The 16,799-nt window shown below is 37.3% G+C and overlaps 1 protein-coding gene across 2 annotated transcripts in view; it reads left to right on the top strand.

The window, feature by feature from the left end:
* The window catches only part of FGL1 (fibrinogen like 1), a 54,518-nt gene that overhangs the window by 14,629 nt on the left and 23,090 nt on the right, over positions 1-16,799 (top strand). The window contains exon 1 of one of the 2 annotated variants that reach the window (XM_058720068.1): positions 10,734-10,869. The exons of the other annotated variant lie outside the window; for it this stretch is intronic. The gene's annotated coding sequence lies outside the window, so the exon portion shown is untranslated. Of the gene's footprint in view, positions 1-10,733; positions 10,870-16,799 lie in introns of those variants that run through there. 2 annotated transcript variants of the gene reach the window in all.

Consider the following 16,799-nt stretch of genomic DNA (forward strand, 5'->3'; position numbering starts at 1 on the left):
ACAAGAAAACACATAGGAAAACATGTAGTCAAGGTGGATGGGGTTGGGGAAAGGACAGGTCCCCAGGGGAGTCCTATTTCATTCAGAGAGGGTCCATAGAAATTCCTGGAATAGGCAAATAAAGGAGAGGACTGGAACATACATACACGCATTCATACAAATACACATATATATACATATATTTACTCTCAGTAATAGTAAAAGGACGCATCTAATGTGATTGATTCATTGGCGAAAATGGTCATGGTACATGAGATTTTAGGTTTGTCAGGCATCTTTATTGAATGAGACAATCTTCTACGAAACTGGGTAGATCCTCCTTTCCCTACTCCTCAAATTCCCTGATAGGGTAGTAGGAGAATGGTACACACTGGGAGCCTTCCTTATGTATAAAAGTTACCACAGTAATCATGTTTTGTGAGAATCTCTACCCCTGGATCTATCCTTTGTGGGCAAGAGAGCGAGGTGTGGCCCGGACGTGTGGGCGCCACATGTCTACATGCACACTGAAATGTAGATGACTGGGCTAATTGGATTCTCTCTCCTAGGGATGTAGAATTTGTACAGAAAGACACAGGGGCTAAATTTCTGACTGAAACTGAAACATTTTAAGGGCTGCCTGCTACGGAATAAATTGAAGAACTCCTCTTACTGGGGTTTTTATAGCTGTCCTAATTCTGCCTTCCCTTGGCATGTTTGTGGCAGTCTGTTATTGATTCTATTACTTACCTCAGCATCCCTCTAATAAATCCAATTATTTTTTTTTTATTCCAGATGGCTGGATGAAGCTCATTTCTTTAGCTTGCAAACAAAAACAAAAATTTTTTAAAAAGCCAATGTAAGTGAATTACTCTGAAATTGGCCCTTAATATTTCATAATCTTTGATTGCTGCAGCTAGGGACTAAGAGTCTACTCTAAAGGTTCTAGAATTTTCCCTCAATATCTCTAAAGGGGAAGCAGGAAAAAAACACCTCAATCTTGGAGAATCACTTGAGTATATACTCTTGTGTCATGCACATGTGAGTCAGGTCCCCATCCTTTGTTTTTTGATGTAGTCCTAGTTATCGGTAAAGTAATCAAAGCATAAATGTCAACTTTTTAAGTGTAAAATTTTTCAAGTTTAATATGCCAATTTCTGGTCTCAAACATACATGCCAAAGAATAAGTTCACTGTAATGTCATGTGTGAGCTAACCAAAAAATGAATCGGAGTGTGTGTGTAATTGTGCACAATGAAATTTTCTTTTTCCTCAGCAAATGTACAGTTATTTTGAAATCAAAGCAAGGAGCTGTATCTCAGCTCCTTGTATTTAAGTGGTCTTATTTTTTCTAAGAAATAAAAAATAATGAAGGATGAATAAAAAATAAGGACAAATTTTAAATTCAAGCATACAAATACACTTTTGTCAAATGTATATTTTTAAATTCTCTGCTAGTATTCAGAAATTTTGTCGGAATAGTTAACAACCCTGGGAATTCTACTTTAAGATGTGGTCATAAAAGTATGAATCATCATGTGTTTTCCAATTAGTTGGATAATGTTTTAATAGGAGGTTATATTTAAAGAACCTAAAACCTGGAGGGGAGAAAGCACACATGGAGAGTGGATTTACATGTATGAATAAAGAGATTTATAGCAAACTTATCAAAGAAAACAGAGAAGTCATACTGTGGAGGAGAATGAGGGAAGATCTTGCATTACTGCCCATCTCTTTTATGTGCAAAGGCATACTTTAAAATGTGATTTTACTTAACATGAACTTGCGATTTCTTTCTTCCCCTACGTATTTTTACACAATAGCTGAATTTCTTCTTCATGTGTTAAGTGTAAAAAATCTGTTTTCTATTAGAATTAAACATTTATTTGGGTGCAAGTTTTTTTTTTTGTTTTGTTTTTTTTTTAAATTTTTTTCAACGTTTTTTATTTATTTTTGGGACAGAGAGAGACAGAGCATGAACGGGGAAGGGGCAGAGAGAGAGGGAGACACACAGAATTGGAAACAGGCTCCAGGCTCCGAGCCATCAGCCCAGAGCCTGACGCGGGGCTCGAACTCACAGACCGCGAGATCGTGACCTGGCTGAAGTCGGACGCTTAACCGACTGCGCCACCCAGGCGCCCCATGGGTGCAAGTTTTTTTAATGGCATGTGATCTTGTGGGAAAATTCTTTAATAAGAAAAATGTAATTCTTCAGAGGCATAAAATATAAGCAATTCTGAAGTTCTTTCATACACATCGAAAGCAAAACATTCCTTAGCCCAAGGTCTTTCCATTCTTTGCAGGGAAAAAAAAAATTGAAGAAGAAAACATCTTCTGCACTTTGCTCTGTTAGGGAACCAATTTAAACTTGGTTAGATACCAGAGGGAAAAAATTTCAGATAGACAAGGATCCTCTGAAAAGAAGAATAGCGAATAAGCATTTCATTTCAACTGGTATGCAGGGGAGGATACTGTGCCATCTGAAGCTACACACTTGGGGCAACCTATCCAATTTCCACCAATACTACTTTTCACATGATTCATGTAGCAGGTGGAGGGAGTGAGCAGTCCAGATCTGAGCAAAAAATAAAACAGGATTCTGAGATTGAGTACTCTGGGAAAAACTGCATTTGGAAAATTCCTTCTCAGAGATTTGTTTTTCCTGTTTGGGATCCTGTATCAGTCAGAAAAGCAGAGCCTCTAGGACATATAAGGGATGACTTTATGCAATTGTGGGGACTGGTGAAGCAGTCTTTAAACAGTCCCTTTTCTTCACATATGATGCTGGAGCTCAAAGTATGCAGGGCAAGTAAGTGAGAAGGCTAGATGGCTGGCTGTAAGGGAAGCAGGAGGGTGGACTGAAATCTGTATCAGTTCTTGTTACCTCTGACCTTGGTGATGTGGGCCTGAACCCTTTATCATGAGCTGAATCCATGATCCAGGGCAAGGCAGAGCAGTTGTAGGCCTGACCAAAATCTTAGGCCAACAGGATGAGCCAACAGATAGACAACAGCACATGAAAGCCACAAAGATGGCTGCCTTGTTCCTGACCTCCAAATCTACCATAAGAATCTCAAGTGTGGTTGACCCTTGGGAAACAAGGGAAAGGGAATTCTGGGAAATGTAGTTTAGCCTAGCCAAGCAGACACATTACAACGCCCCCACTTTTTCTTGGTTGCTTTTCTTTGTCTTGCTCTTGATTGACATTTGCACTTATCTTTCTAGATCATGTTGTCAGAGTCTTTCTCAGAAAGACCACGTAAAGGTAATTTCTTTTTTAGTTTTTGCTTGTCTGAATTGTCTTTCTTCTATCGTCACACTTCATTGCTAACTTGGCTGTGTAGAGTCCTGATTTGGAAAATATAAATTCCCTCGGAGTTTTAAGGCATTCTTTCTGTGGAGAAGCATGATAGTAATCTGAGTTTCAGTTCTTTCTTTTTCTTTTTTTTTTTTTTTTTTGATGTTTATTTATTTTTGAGAGAGAAAAACAGAGTGTGAGCAGGGGAGGGGCAGAGAGAGAGAGGGAGACACAGAATCCGAAGCAGGCTCCAGGCTCTGAGCTGTCAGCACAGAGCACATTGTGGGGCTCAAACTCACAAACCACGAGATCATGACCTGAGCTGAAGTCAGACACTTAACCGACTGAGCCACCCAGGCACCCACTGAGTCTTGCTTCTTTTTAGGTGATTTCATTCCTTCTGGGAGCTTGCAACTTTTCACTATCACTGTTCAAAATTCCATCATGATAAGCCTGAGGAGTGGGTGGGTGTTTTTAGACTTTTTTTTTTTTTTTTAATTCATTGTGCTGGCACTGAATAGTCTCTTTCAACTTCATCTCTTTCATTGCTGGGAATTATTTTTTTATTGTTTCCTTGATAATTTGCTGTCCATTTTTTGCTGTGTGCTTTTTGAAAGTTCTATTTGACACATGCTTGACTCCCAAAATAAAACCTGATTTTCTTATCTTTTCCTACTTTTCATACCATTGTCTTTTTATTCCACTTTCTGGAAGGTTTCCTTGAATATATATTCTAATCCATCAGTTAAGTTTTTGGTTTTGGTTTTTAATTCTAACTATTTAATTTCTTTGCTATTCTTTCTGCTCTGGGCTAATTTTTTCCTTTAAAAAAACAGCATTTTCTTATTGTTCCTTACTTCTCAGATAATACTAAATATAGTTTGGGGGGTTGTCATGCAAACATTCCCCACCTTAACAAAATAAAACTTTTTGTTTACCCTACTTCCTCTTTTTTTTAATGTTCACTTATTTATTTATTTTTAATTTTTTGTTAATGCTTATTTTTGAGAGAGAAAGACAGAGAGAGAGAGGGCAGCGAGAGAGGAAGATACAGAATCCGAAGCAGGCTCCAGGCTCTGAGCTGTTATAGCACAGAACCTGATGCGAGGCTCAAACTCATGAACCAAGAGATCATGACCTGAGCTGAAGGTGTCCGCTCAAACAACTGAGCCACCCCGGCGCCCCTACCCCACTTCCTCTTATAGCAGTAATACCGCTATTGCTCAGTCCCCCTCATACCCTTTGCACTAGCTGGTCTCTGCCTGGACTCCTTTCTCCCTCCCCCTGCCCCCAGGTATCCCCATGCCTTACTTTTAAGACTTTGCTCAAATGCCATCTCAGTGGAGCCTTCTCTGACCCACTCTATTTAAATTTTCATCTTTTTCCCCCATCCACTCATTAGCCCTCTCCCTTGACTCATTTTTCTTCATAGAATATGATAGACACCACTTTCTAACATATCGTATAATCTATTTATTTTGTTAAATGTTTACTTCCCCGTCTTGGCTAGAATTTAAGCTCTATAAGGGCAAAGACTTGTCAGTTTTGTTCATTGCAGTTTCCCCAGCATCTAGAACACTGCCTGGCACATAGTGGACCCTCAGTATTCGGTGTTCCTTGGTTCCTTCTTCCCCCACCATTGATCTTAATGTCTGTTTTTCATATTGCAGAAATTAATTCTTCAAATGTCTGGTGATCCTTGGTTGTCTCTATGTGAAGCACCAAAAAAGTTTACTAAAAGCTAGCTTCATGTTTGTGGGTAGAGTTTGTGGACGATTGAGCTTTAATATATAATCTAGTGGTGAGCTAGCATATCTTTAGAAGGAACTACTATATTTTAGTATTATTAATTTTTTTTCTATGGGGCAATTCCATTTCTCTCAAGAAGAATTCTTGTCTCCTTCCAAGAAATATAAGGTGGTCTGACAGCAATATGGTTTGGAAAAGGTGGTTGGGCACACTCGTTCTATGCATGTTTTCATTTAATATCTCTATTTATGGCTCCTGCCTTTCAATGTTCCTGATATCCCCAAGTGAAACTTTCCAAATCAGATTTTTATAGGCATAAAAGATGGGCAAGTGGCAGATGGTAAGTAAATAAAGAGTTACATGGGATGGGTAAGGGCTACTGGGTCCAAATACACCTTTTATATTATTTCACCAATCCCTCCCCTGAGCCATTTTCAGTTTTTTACAGTTACCCTTGAATTTTGTGGTTCCTTTAAAACCTCTTCCGATAAGTTGTATCATTTCTGTTTACATTGCCATTGTAGGTTTATGCCTTTTTATCTTTTTGCTGTCAGTTTTGAAAGGGTTTGGGGAAAGAACACAGATAAAAGTGTGTGGTCAATCCACCATATTTAATAAGGTTTTGGTAACAATGTTTTGTTAGCTAGGGGCAGGTCCATATATATCTTTGGGAGAAAACTTTTCTTTTTCTTGGTGGGTGACACTTTAATGAGCTTTTATTATACAAAGTATAGCCCATATTATATTCTGAAAGGGAAACTGTTGATGTAAAAAGCAAAATTTCTCTACATAATCCTACAAATGGTTTTCTTCACTGTGATTATAGCTGTATCACTAATGCTTATGACTTGATTGGCTGGGAAGATATAATTTTTCCCCTTCCTATGAAGTAAGAGAAGAGTTAGGGGTAGGACATAGTCAAGGATACTTCTGCACATGGGAGGGTATATAGCCCCATCAACATGGCAGCAGTTTGGGTCCATGGATAAAATGAGAGAAGACTCATGGGGTATCTCTGGAGAAGAGAATACTCACAGTTAATATACCTGTTTACATTTTCCTTCTCTGCCTTGTAATTTCCTTCCATTATCCCCAAGCTTCAGAACGGTTTTGCAAACATCACAGCCTATGAAAAGCTTGTGTTGGGGTTTCAGAAAGGGGCTTATGTCCGAGTCTAGGTTAGATTAGGGAAAGAGAAAGTAGTTTTTCCCCACAGCCACTGCATCCATTTTGAAATCTCCCTGGTGGCAACAGCAGCATTTCAAGACACCACCATGGTCCCAGAACATTAGCCATTGGCCAGGAACAGAGCAACAATTTTTTTTTTTTTTTACATAATAATATGGGTTTCCCCTTATATAATGTTATGTGTCAATTTAAAACATCTAAAGCAAAGAGTTTTACTAAATAAAATAATAATATGGGTTTTCCAATGAGATAATTACAACAGCTTTGTCCTTGCCTGCCTAGAGCAGCAGAGGAGCTGTGAAGGGGTTCCTCATTTCATAGGACTCTATATCCAAGTTGACTCATCCATTGCATACATTTACACAACCTAGTTGACTCATTCATTACATACATTTATCCATGTTGCCTAGTTATCTGTGAACTCTCTTAACTTTGATATAAAACTTTAATCCTCATTATGCTCTAGGGAGGATCCTTGTAGATAATAACAAATGATCAAAAGAGAAGAATTTCAAAGTGGGAGTGGATTTGGGGGACTAGCTGATCTAATAGCTTTATTTTACAGATGAGAAAGTTGAGGTTCAGAGAGCCACGACAGAGCCTGAATATCAATGCAGTTCTTGCAATTTTCAGTAAATTGTTTTCACTCACTGACTATATCATTCATATGTCATGGCATGGATTAATTAATTCAGGAGCTATTTACTTAGCATCTATTAATTTAAGTTTTAACTAGTTACGTAGACAATAGAAATAAGGTGATTCTCTATAATATTGGTTTAGTTTTACTAATTTTAAAATGCTTTTGGAGGCACCTGGGTGGTTTGGTCAGTTAAGCTTCCACCTTCGGCTCAGGTCATGATCTCACGGTTCATGGTTTTGAGCCCCTCTCAGCTATCTGAGCCATCAGCTCAGAGCCTGGAGCCTGCTTCGGATTCTGTGTCACCCTCTCTCTCTGCCCCTCCCCTGCTCACACTCTATCTCAAAAATAAAGAAAACATTTAAAAATAAAACATAATAATATGCTTTTGTATAGAAATTTCTCAGACCTATGCTATGTGAGAACAAGTTTTGCCTTCTTTGAGAACTCTGCCTAAGATAATATCCAAACCAACATTTTAGGAAAGAGTTTCATTACCTCCCCCTGAGAAGGCTCTGTTAGTTGCCTGAATGAAGATAGTTCTTGATGACCTCTTTGCTTGATACAATATGCTCCATTTCTAAATATTTCAGTAAAAGGCACATTTTGAGTTCAAAATGTGATCATTGTACTCAGGATTTTAAAAGTCTCATAAAGGGTGCATGTCCCTGAATTGGGAGTTAAGGTTGGAAAATATAACCATCAGAAATATAGGCTGGTTGCATATGCTAAGGAATGTAAGATCAGTTGTCTGAGTCTAGTTCATAATGGGGCTGAGAACAGACATGTTTGCTGCTAGAGGCTTGAGCTGCCTGGAGATGGGAAGAGCTGGAATTAAACCTTCCCACTGGGACTGGGTCAGATATCAGATAATGGGCACGTGTCCAATCCAGCAGACACAATCCAGGGTCCAGAGGGGTTGGGTGACAATCATGCTATAACTGATGTATGAATTGAGAGTTCTCTGAATAAGATTTTCTGAAAGGAGGAGAGAACTTGTCGGTGCTCATCCAATTCTGTCCAGGAGCCAGAGCGACCTGATCTTGGTACAACTATACCTGTTGTCCAGTGGAAATATTCTCAGGCCACAGAAGAAAAGTCTATCTAATTACTTTACTTTGAAAAACAAAAAAGCCTATCCAATGCCCTTTATTCGTGTTCTTTGTGTATCCAAAATGCTTTTGACTTGCTCTCCAGAGTGATTCTGCCCACCCATGAGGAATTTTCCATGCAAATAACTGAATACATAATGTTACTAAGCAAGTCTCTTTTTCTAAATTAATGTATTAGCTTTTCTGTTTTATATATCTCTTGAGAAACTGCTGAGCATAAGTTAGTTGCCAAGAAGCTAATCACACTTAGGGTAAATGCATGAAATCCAACTTCTAGATAAGCTCATTTACGATGTAAGCCTTAATAACCTCACTATCTTTCAGTGAAGCTGCATTAAGGATTGTGCCTTAAAGTGTGCATCCCAATACTTCTGTTTCTGGTCTGTCTCCTCCAATGCTGAATGTAACCCACTCCTCTTAAATCATTTTCTCACACTTCTATCAGCCAACGATCTCAGGTCTCATTCTCATTTTATAGCTTTGGTACAATTGTGCAAGGTCACCGATTTGACCTTTCCTATTGACATTTCTTCCTGCATGTTCTAGCAATGCATCTGTGTATGAAAGGAATAATGTTGCCCCTAGCAAACTCAGTGTCTGGCATGCTTTCATACAACATTATCCCCAGATTCTGTCCTTAGTATCTAATTAGCTTTTTCCAGGTTTTTCCCGAGGCAATGAATCTGGCTAAGTCTTCAGAAGACAGCAGTATCTGTCTTTAATGGTGAAGAGCACAGATTCTCAGCGCGACTGACTTTGAATCCTGGCTCTACCTTGTGCTACCTATGTTACCTTGGGCAAATTACTTAAGCCTTTGTGCCTCGGTTTCTTCATTTGTCAAATGGCGATAGTAACAATGTCTGCTCATAGGACTGTTGCGGCTGAATGAGTTATGATATATTTACCATGTCTGGCACATAAGTGAGACTCATTGTCATGGTTATTCCTGCTTCTGAAGAAGGGAGCACAAGGTTAATTAAATGCCTGGCTGGGGAGAAGGCAAAAGGAATACAAGAAGGAAAAAATAGGTTTGCATTTCAAAATACTTCTTTTACCATTGAGGTAATTATCAAATCAGCCAAATAATCCCCATACTTTTGCTTTTAACATTTAATGTCAGCAACTTGAATTCTCTACAATTATGAATGTATAACTTCCACTTCTGTGGGCATGCATCACTTCATCAGGAGGGAAAACTTTTCCCTTCTTCCCCTCCATGTTCTTTGACTAGTCTAATAATTAAATTAACATAAGACAGATTAATAGGACAGGAACAAATTTTGTGCTTATGAAAGTCCCAAAGACAGAGACTCAAAAGGCAGTCAGACAGTTGAAACTCATATGCCAGGATGAGCTAAGGAGACTCTGGTAGAGGTTTGGGGCTTTACAAGGGAAGAAGAAAAAGTCACAGGAAGATGAGTAGAGCAAATGTTTGGTAAACAGATGTTTGCCAATGTCTTTCTGATAAAAGGTTATCTTTGGTAGTAACTCCTTCCTGGTACAGATTCTCTATTTAAATTCTTTTAAGCAGTAAAAGGGAAGGCAAACAGCTCTTCTAGAGTCTGCTGGGCTTGACTGTCTTCAGCTCGAAATAAGCCCCATGCCAAAGTGGCATATTTGAGGATCATGTATCCTGCTCCCCCCTCAACTTCAACCTAACTGGTTTTCTTTCCAGTGAGTCATCAGGATTAGCTTTTTCTAGATAAGCTTAAAATTTCTGAGTGAATGACAGGAAAATGTTCAAAGGACAGGTTAAACGTTGGTAAAACTTGACAGTAGCAAACAACCAAGAACAGAAAGAAAACACAACTTCCGCATTTTACTGGAATCTGAGTTAATAAATAGGGATCACAGAACAAATAGCAAACAACAGCTTGAGTTACATCAGAATGAAGAAAGAAATGATGAACCTGGATTTCCAGTCTGAAACCATTACTCAACCAGGGGAGCTCACAAGTTGCCTGCTACACGTTCAAAACTCCTCTAGAGTTTAAAACAACAGGAACAACTTGTTCAGATTTTAACTGATGTTTCCAGATAAATTTCACAATTTTGCACCTCAGGGAATTTTTTTTTTCTAATTAAGGAAATTTTTTTTAATGTTTATTCACTTTTTTGAGAGAGAGAGAGCATACGCGAGTGGGGAAAGGGCAGAGAGAGAGGGAGACACAGAATCCGAAGCAGGCTCCAGGCTCTGAGCTGTCAGCACAGAGCCCAATGTGGGGCTCAAACCCACAGACTTTGAGATCATGACCTGAGCTGAAGTCAGACACTTAACTGACTGAGCCACCCAGGCACCCCAAGAATTTTGCTTTCCTTAAAGATTAACTAAACTGACTATTTCATCTTGGCAATTATTAGCTTGCCACATTTTTTATAAGTAAGAGAAATTGGGCTTCTCTCCATATTGTAGTTGAAATGACATTTTAATCCATACCTTTATAGGTAAAACTTTTTTTATCATTAGTACTATAAAGCAAAGCTTCAACTGAACTTTGGTTTTCCTTCATCTACAGCTGAGCATTATCAAAGTTCAAGTACAAAAATTCTGTGCATGAGCACAAAAATAAGAGCTGGAAAAAAAAAAACAAAACCAGAGATGTATTTTCCTAATGATCTATTATTAGCTCTTTCATAAAAATTCTTACTAATAGGAGAAAAAAAGGAAAAGATCAGAATACTGCAATTTGTCATTGAATCTACTTTTTTAGCTTTCCTTCCAGTTAAACTGATTTCCTCATATATTTGTTCCCAGAGTAAAGCCAGAATCAACATTGTCCCTATTTCTAATCAAATAACAGAGAAGCAATTACAAAATCTGAATGCAGTTAGAGGATCCTGGGAGGCAGAGTGGCCGGATCTAGCCTGAGCTGTGTCTCTGACTCATTTTTGACTTCAGGCAAGGTATTTAACATCTCTGTATTTTTGACATAATTGTAATAATGCTAATTGACTTCATAGGTATGATATTAAGCATAACTCAAGAAACAACCGTGGGCTCTTAGGCCAGGTTAACTAGAGAGAAGCCTACCTTTGCAACTTGGAAAATAAATTTAGGATTATATCTCCTTTCCATTCCCAGCACATTTTGAATGAATTGGATGGGACTTTGATGTAAATAATAGAATTTGCAGTTTTTAATATGCAAGATGGAAAAGAAAATAGGTTATGTTACAATTTCCATTTCAGAAGTAAAATCTTCAGAAATGCTTTTATTTCTACCTTTTGGGAATCTAACTTATTTAGCTTTCTAAGGTTTTTACTGAGAGTAATTCTGAAGATAAATAACAAAGATATTGTTATGTTCCATTTTCAGAAAAAGGAAAAAAAAGTAGCCTAAAGGAGTCTCTAAGTCTGTGTTTATGGCTGAATTTTTTTTTTTTTAACGTTTATTTATTTTTGAGACAGAGAGAGACAGCGCGTGAACAGGGGAGGGGCAGAGAGAGAGGGAGACAGAGAATCCGAAACAGGCTCCAGGCTCTGAGCTGTCAGCACAGAGCCCGACGCGGGGCTCGAACTCACAGACCGCGAGATCATGACCTGAGCCGAAGTCAGACACTTAACCGACAGAGCCACCCAGGCGCCCCATATGGCTGAATTTTTAAGTAACTGTCTTCCATTAAGGGTGCAGTCCATTTGTGAATGCTAACTTACTAACCATGCTTCCTTCAATAGCTCTTTCTTCTTTTTATTTCTTTTATCTTGTATCCTTTCATTTAAAAAAAATACATTAATATGCACTTTTGTTTCATAATTTTGTTTATAAAAGTTATGTACCAGCTGTATAACTTTTCAGTTCCAAACTTAACATTTTTGCCTTTAAATTTAATCCACTGTCAACTAACTTAAAAAAAATTTTAGTGGGGAAGAAATTGGGCTTTAGAGATTTAGAATAATTTATATCAAATAACACAGTATGTCAAAGAAGAGCCATTTGATAACTATTTTAGTTTTATAAAACTTGAAAGTTTTGAAACAGCCCAAAGCAAACACATAAAAGAAATACAAATGTACAGTGAGGAATTAAATAATCTGATACAACTTTATCTTAAGCCAGATTTGTAAAATAATAATGGTTTACTCTATGAATTATAGAGACCAGACCTCCAAAGCATTTGAAATACCTAATACCTAAGCATTTCTTCAACATTGTGGAATATGTTTACTATTACAGCGAGGGTACTGAGGAATTTTAGATGACTTGGCATATTGAATTATTCTAAATATGATCAAATTAATATAACGACTTTAAAAAATATGTTTGGGACACCAGTCAGTTCAGCATTTGACTCTTGATTTTGGTTCAGGTCATGATCCCAGTTCGTGGGATCAAGCCCTGCATTGGGCTCTGCACGGGGCGTGGAGCCTGCTTGGGATTTTCTCTCTCTCTCTCTCTCTCTCTCCCTTGGCCTCTCCCCTGCTTGCACGTGTGTGTGCCCTCTCTTTCTCTCTCTCTCTCTTTCTCAAAAAAAAAAAAAAAAACACACAAACCTTTACATATTTATGACTCTGCAAATGATTACAGAAATTTCCATCATGTGGAAGGGTACTTGTTTACTTTTTAAAACTTGAAATTTATGACAAGTTTAAAAATTAAGTGATTAACCGTAAAGGTACAAATGAGGTTTTAAAGAAAAGAGCAGCATAGCTGTTGTAATTCTGCCTGATATTTATTACCAATTGAAAAATATGAGTCAAACTAATAACTTTTTATGAGATAGGTATGATAGTAGCTTTAGCTTATTAAGATAGTCAAATTTTAAATACATCAAGCTTTAAGTTTTCAGTTATTTATTTTTTCTTGGGATTTTATAAATTCAAATATCTCTTTTTAAAACAATATAAGCTAGCACACACCCCAATGTCATATTTGCAAATCAAACAAACTTTACAAAAGCCAAAGAACATTATGAAACGTTCCTAATCACCACTAAAAGACAGGAGACAGCAGAGGGAATCTGATAGGGACTGCTAACAAATTCAACTAACAAAAAGAATTCGGTGTCTAATAAGAAACCGTAAGATTACAATGACAGACGCTGGGAAGTTCTAAAATTCTAACTTCAGTTCATAACTTTCCTTCTATTGATTCAACAGATATTTTGTTGAATACCTGAACCGAGTTGAATTGTGTCCCACCAAGGGATACGTTCAGTCCTAACTCCCATTACCTGTGAAGGTAATAGGGTCTTTGTAGATGAAAAAAGTTAGGACAAGGTCATATTGGATTAGGATGAGCCCTAATCCAATGGGCTGGTGTCCTTATGTGGAGACGGAAATTTCGATACAGGGACACACAGAGGGAAGACAGCCATGTGAAAGTGGAAGCAGAGGTGAGTGTTGCTACCACAAGTCAAGGAATGCCAAGGATTTCTGGCAACCACCAGAAGCTAGAAGAGGCAAGGCAGCACTCTTTCCTCAAGACTTTCAGAGGAAGCATGGCCATATTGACACTTTAATTTCACACCTGTACCCTCCAGAAATGTGACAGAATAAACTTCTGTTGCTTTAAGCCACCGGCTATATGATAATTTGCCCCAGCAGCCCTACGAAACTAATTCAGTACCTATCTACCCGGCACTGGGACATAGCAGAAACAAACAAGATCAAGTTCTCCATTTCATGGCACTTACATTGTAGATAGCAGTTGGGAGGGGGAGGGGACAGGCTATAAACATATGTGTAATATTTCATTGTATCTGAATATATAATTTCAATTTCCTTAGTGTCTAGCCGCTCCTTTCTTAATACATTAGGTTGAACTATAACAAAAATGGTATACGTTTGAATATTTTTGACCTACAACAATGGCAATTTCATATACTTCAAATTAATACACATAACACATCTCTATGAATCTGACCATTCTAGGTACTTCCCATGAGGGAACCATACAACATTTGTCCTTTTGTGTCCGGCTTATTTCACTTGTCATAAGGTGCTCAAGGTTAATATTGTGTATATTATCTCATTCTGATTACCCACTCATCTGTGGATGGACATTTGGATTGTTCACACCATCTTTTGGCTGTTGTGAATAATGCTGTTATAAACATTGTTGTGCAAATAACTGTCCATATGCCTACTTTCAATTATATCTGTTTTTTACAGTGTGAACTTTTAATTTTTTTCTTAATACTAGAATTTTAAAATCACAGTTTTATCACAGTTTTACATAGTGCTAAACAATATGTTAACTGAGAGAATAAACAATAGTATTGAAGTCTAAATATAATTGCCTTTTCTATTTTGCAAAAAGATAGGTAGAAGTTGGGCAATGTAGCAGAAAACAATGGCCTTGAAGTGTTTCTGATTAAAGTAGGGAAATACTACATATATTTTATAAACAAAGACAAGCTCAAGTCTTTTATAGAGAGCTTTTCCTTCCTGATGATCTTTAGAGAACACCACTCACCATCTCAGCTTTTCTTAGGAAAGATCAGTCTTGTTTCCAGTGAAATACTATAAATAATTATTGAAATTTACTACAGACAACAGTAGACACATTGACAACCTATACTGTTTTCCAATATGATTTATGGAGAGGAGTCATTGAAAGTAATTAGATTCTTTCTCTTTGTTTTCTCCCATTTTTTTTCTTTCATTCTGATGGAGGAAAACAAGAAACATATTTTAGATATTGTTATATTTTATTAGGACTTAGTTGCATATAATTATGTTTAAATGAACAAAAGTATACCATGGACATGGAAATCTTTAAGAAAATAAATCTTACTGTAACAGTGTTTGATTACTATGCCTAATATGAAAGATGGATGGGAATGCAAGCCGGTGCAGCCACTCTGGAAAACAGTATGGAGGTTTCTCAAAAAACTAAAAATAGAACTACCCTACGACCTAGCAATTGCACTACTAGGCATTTATCCGTGGGATACAGGTGTGCCGTTTCGAAGGGACACATGCACCCCCATGTTTATAGCAGCACTATCAACAATAGCCAAAGTATGGAAAGAGCCCAAATGTCCATCGATGGATGAATGGATAAAGAAGATATATATCTCCTATATATATACATATATATATATATTGGAGTATTACTCGGCAATCAAAAAGAATTAAATCTTGCCATTTGCAACTACGTGGATGGAGCTGGAGGGTATTATGCTAAGTGAAATTAGTCAGTCAGAGAAAGACAAACATCATATGACTTCACTCATATGAGGACTTTAAGAGACAAAACACATGAACATAAGGGAAGGGAAACAAAAATAATATAAAACAGGGAGGGGGACAAAACAGAAGAGACTCCTAAATATGGAGAACAAACTGAGGGTTACTGGAGGGGTTGTGGGAGGGGTGATGGGCTAAATGGGTAAGGGACACTAAGGAATCTACTCCTGAAATCATGGTTGCACTATATGCTAACTAATTTGGATATAAATTTAAAAAAATAAAAAATTAAATTAAAAACAAAAGTTGGAAATATCTTCATACCTAAACATATACGATGCATCTAAAGCAAATTATTATGGGGCAGCTGGATGACTCCGTCCACTAAGTGTCCAACTTCGGCTCAGGTCATGATTTCATGGTCTGGTCCGTGAGTTTGAGCCCTGCGTTGGGCTCCGTGCTAACAGCTCAGAGCCTAGAGCCTGCTTCGGATTCTGTGTGTCCCTCTCTCCCTGCCCCTCCTCAGCTTGCACTCTGTCTCTCTCTCTCTCTCATTCTCAAAAATAAATAAACAGTAAGAAAAGAATTTTAATTGTTATAATTGCAGTAAGAATTTGTTCTTCTACAGACTTTTTTTTTTTTAACAAACAGACTCTTGACAGATGGACCAATGGTAATGACAGATTCTCCCAGGAACTCCTGGACAAAAGAAACATGAAACTACCCCTCAATGGGAATGAAAATGTGTTTGTTTATAACATCACCTGCCCTTGGTTAGGGTATTCATTTCTACCCAAAATTTTCCTTACGTTGTAAATATCTCAGTATCTGCATGCATAGTTGAGGACACTACTATATTGTAACTAAGGCGTTTTAGTGTAGTTGGTGTTAACTTCTTAAAAAAAAAAAATGATCGTGTTTTTTATGGCAATTGTAAAAGTTACCTAGAAAATTTTTAAAGTGTAATTCCAAGATGATTTTAATCAATTAGAAAATATTAATTGATAGCAAACCTATTCATCGTCTCAATTTGCTCATACTTCTCTTTCTTGGCAAGTCTCTTCTCACTTCTGAAACAGACAGAGGGTGTTTCTTTACAGTGGGAACAATTTTAAGTGTCATTATTAAACTTAATTTTCGGTGTATTTTAATATAAGCTAATATTTTAGATGTAATTCAATATATTTAATATAAGCTAAATATAAGAGCTTAGAGTACATAGCCCCTGGCATAAAGCAGGCACCCAATACATGCTTGAATATTAAATGGTTACTAGGCAAACAGAGTAATGTATCAATTTTTCTCAACAATATTGCTATAAATTATATTCTATTAATGTGTAAAAGTATGACCTACTGAAAAAAATGCATCTACAAATGCTTATTAGAGCTTTTCTGTAGTGATATCACAGATGTTCTTGGGTTTTGTCTGACTTCTTTGGCCATTTAGCCTTGTAATTTACTCAGCACTGCACTTCTTTCTTCATTGTAAACATTGTAATGTTTACTTTGTTTACAATGTTAGATGATAAGGTTAAGTTAAAACAGGCAAGTTATACATCTTCAGGGTAAATTAATTGCCATTGTATGGATTTCTGCCCAGTGTTATCATATGGAACATTTGGTATTCAAGTGCTTCTCTTTAGACTGTTAAGCAAATACAGATATAGAAAGAAACTTAATATATGCCTCCCTTCAGAGAGA

This window comes from Neofelis nebulosa, chromosome 3 (assembly GCF_028018385.1).
Source record: "Neofelis nebulosa isolate mNeoNeb1 chromosome 3, mNeoNeb1.pri, whole genome shotgun sequence".
Classification (NCBI taxonomy): Eukaryota; Metazoa; Chordata; class Mammalia; order Carnivora; family Felidae; genus Neofelis; species Neofelis nebulosa.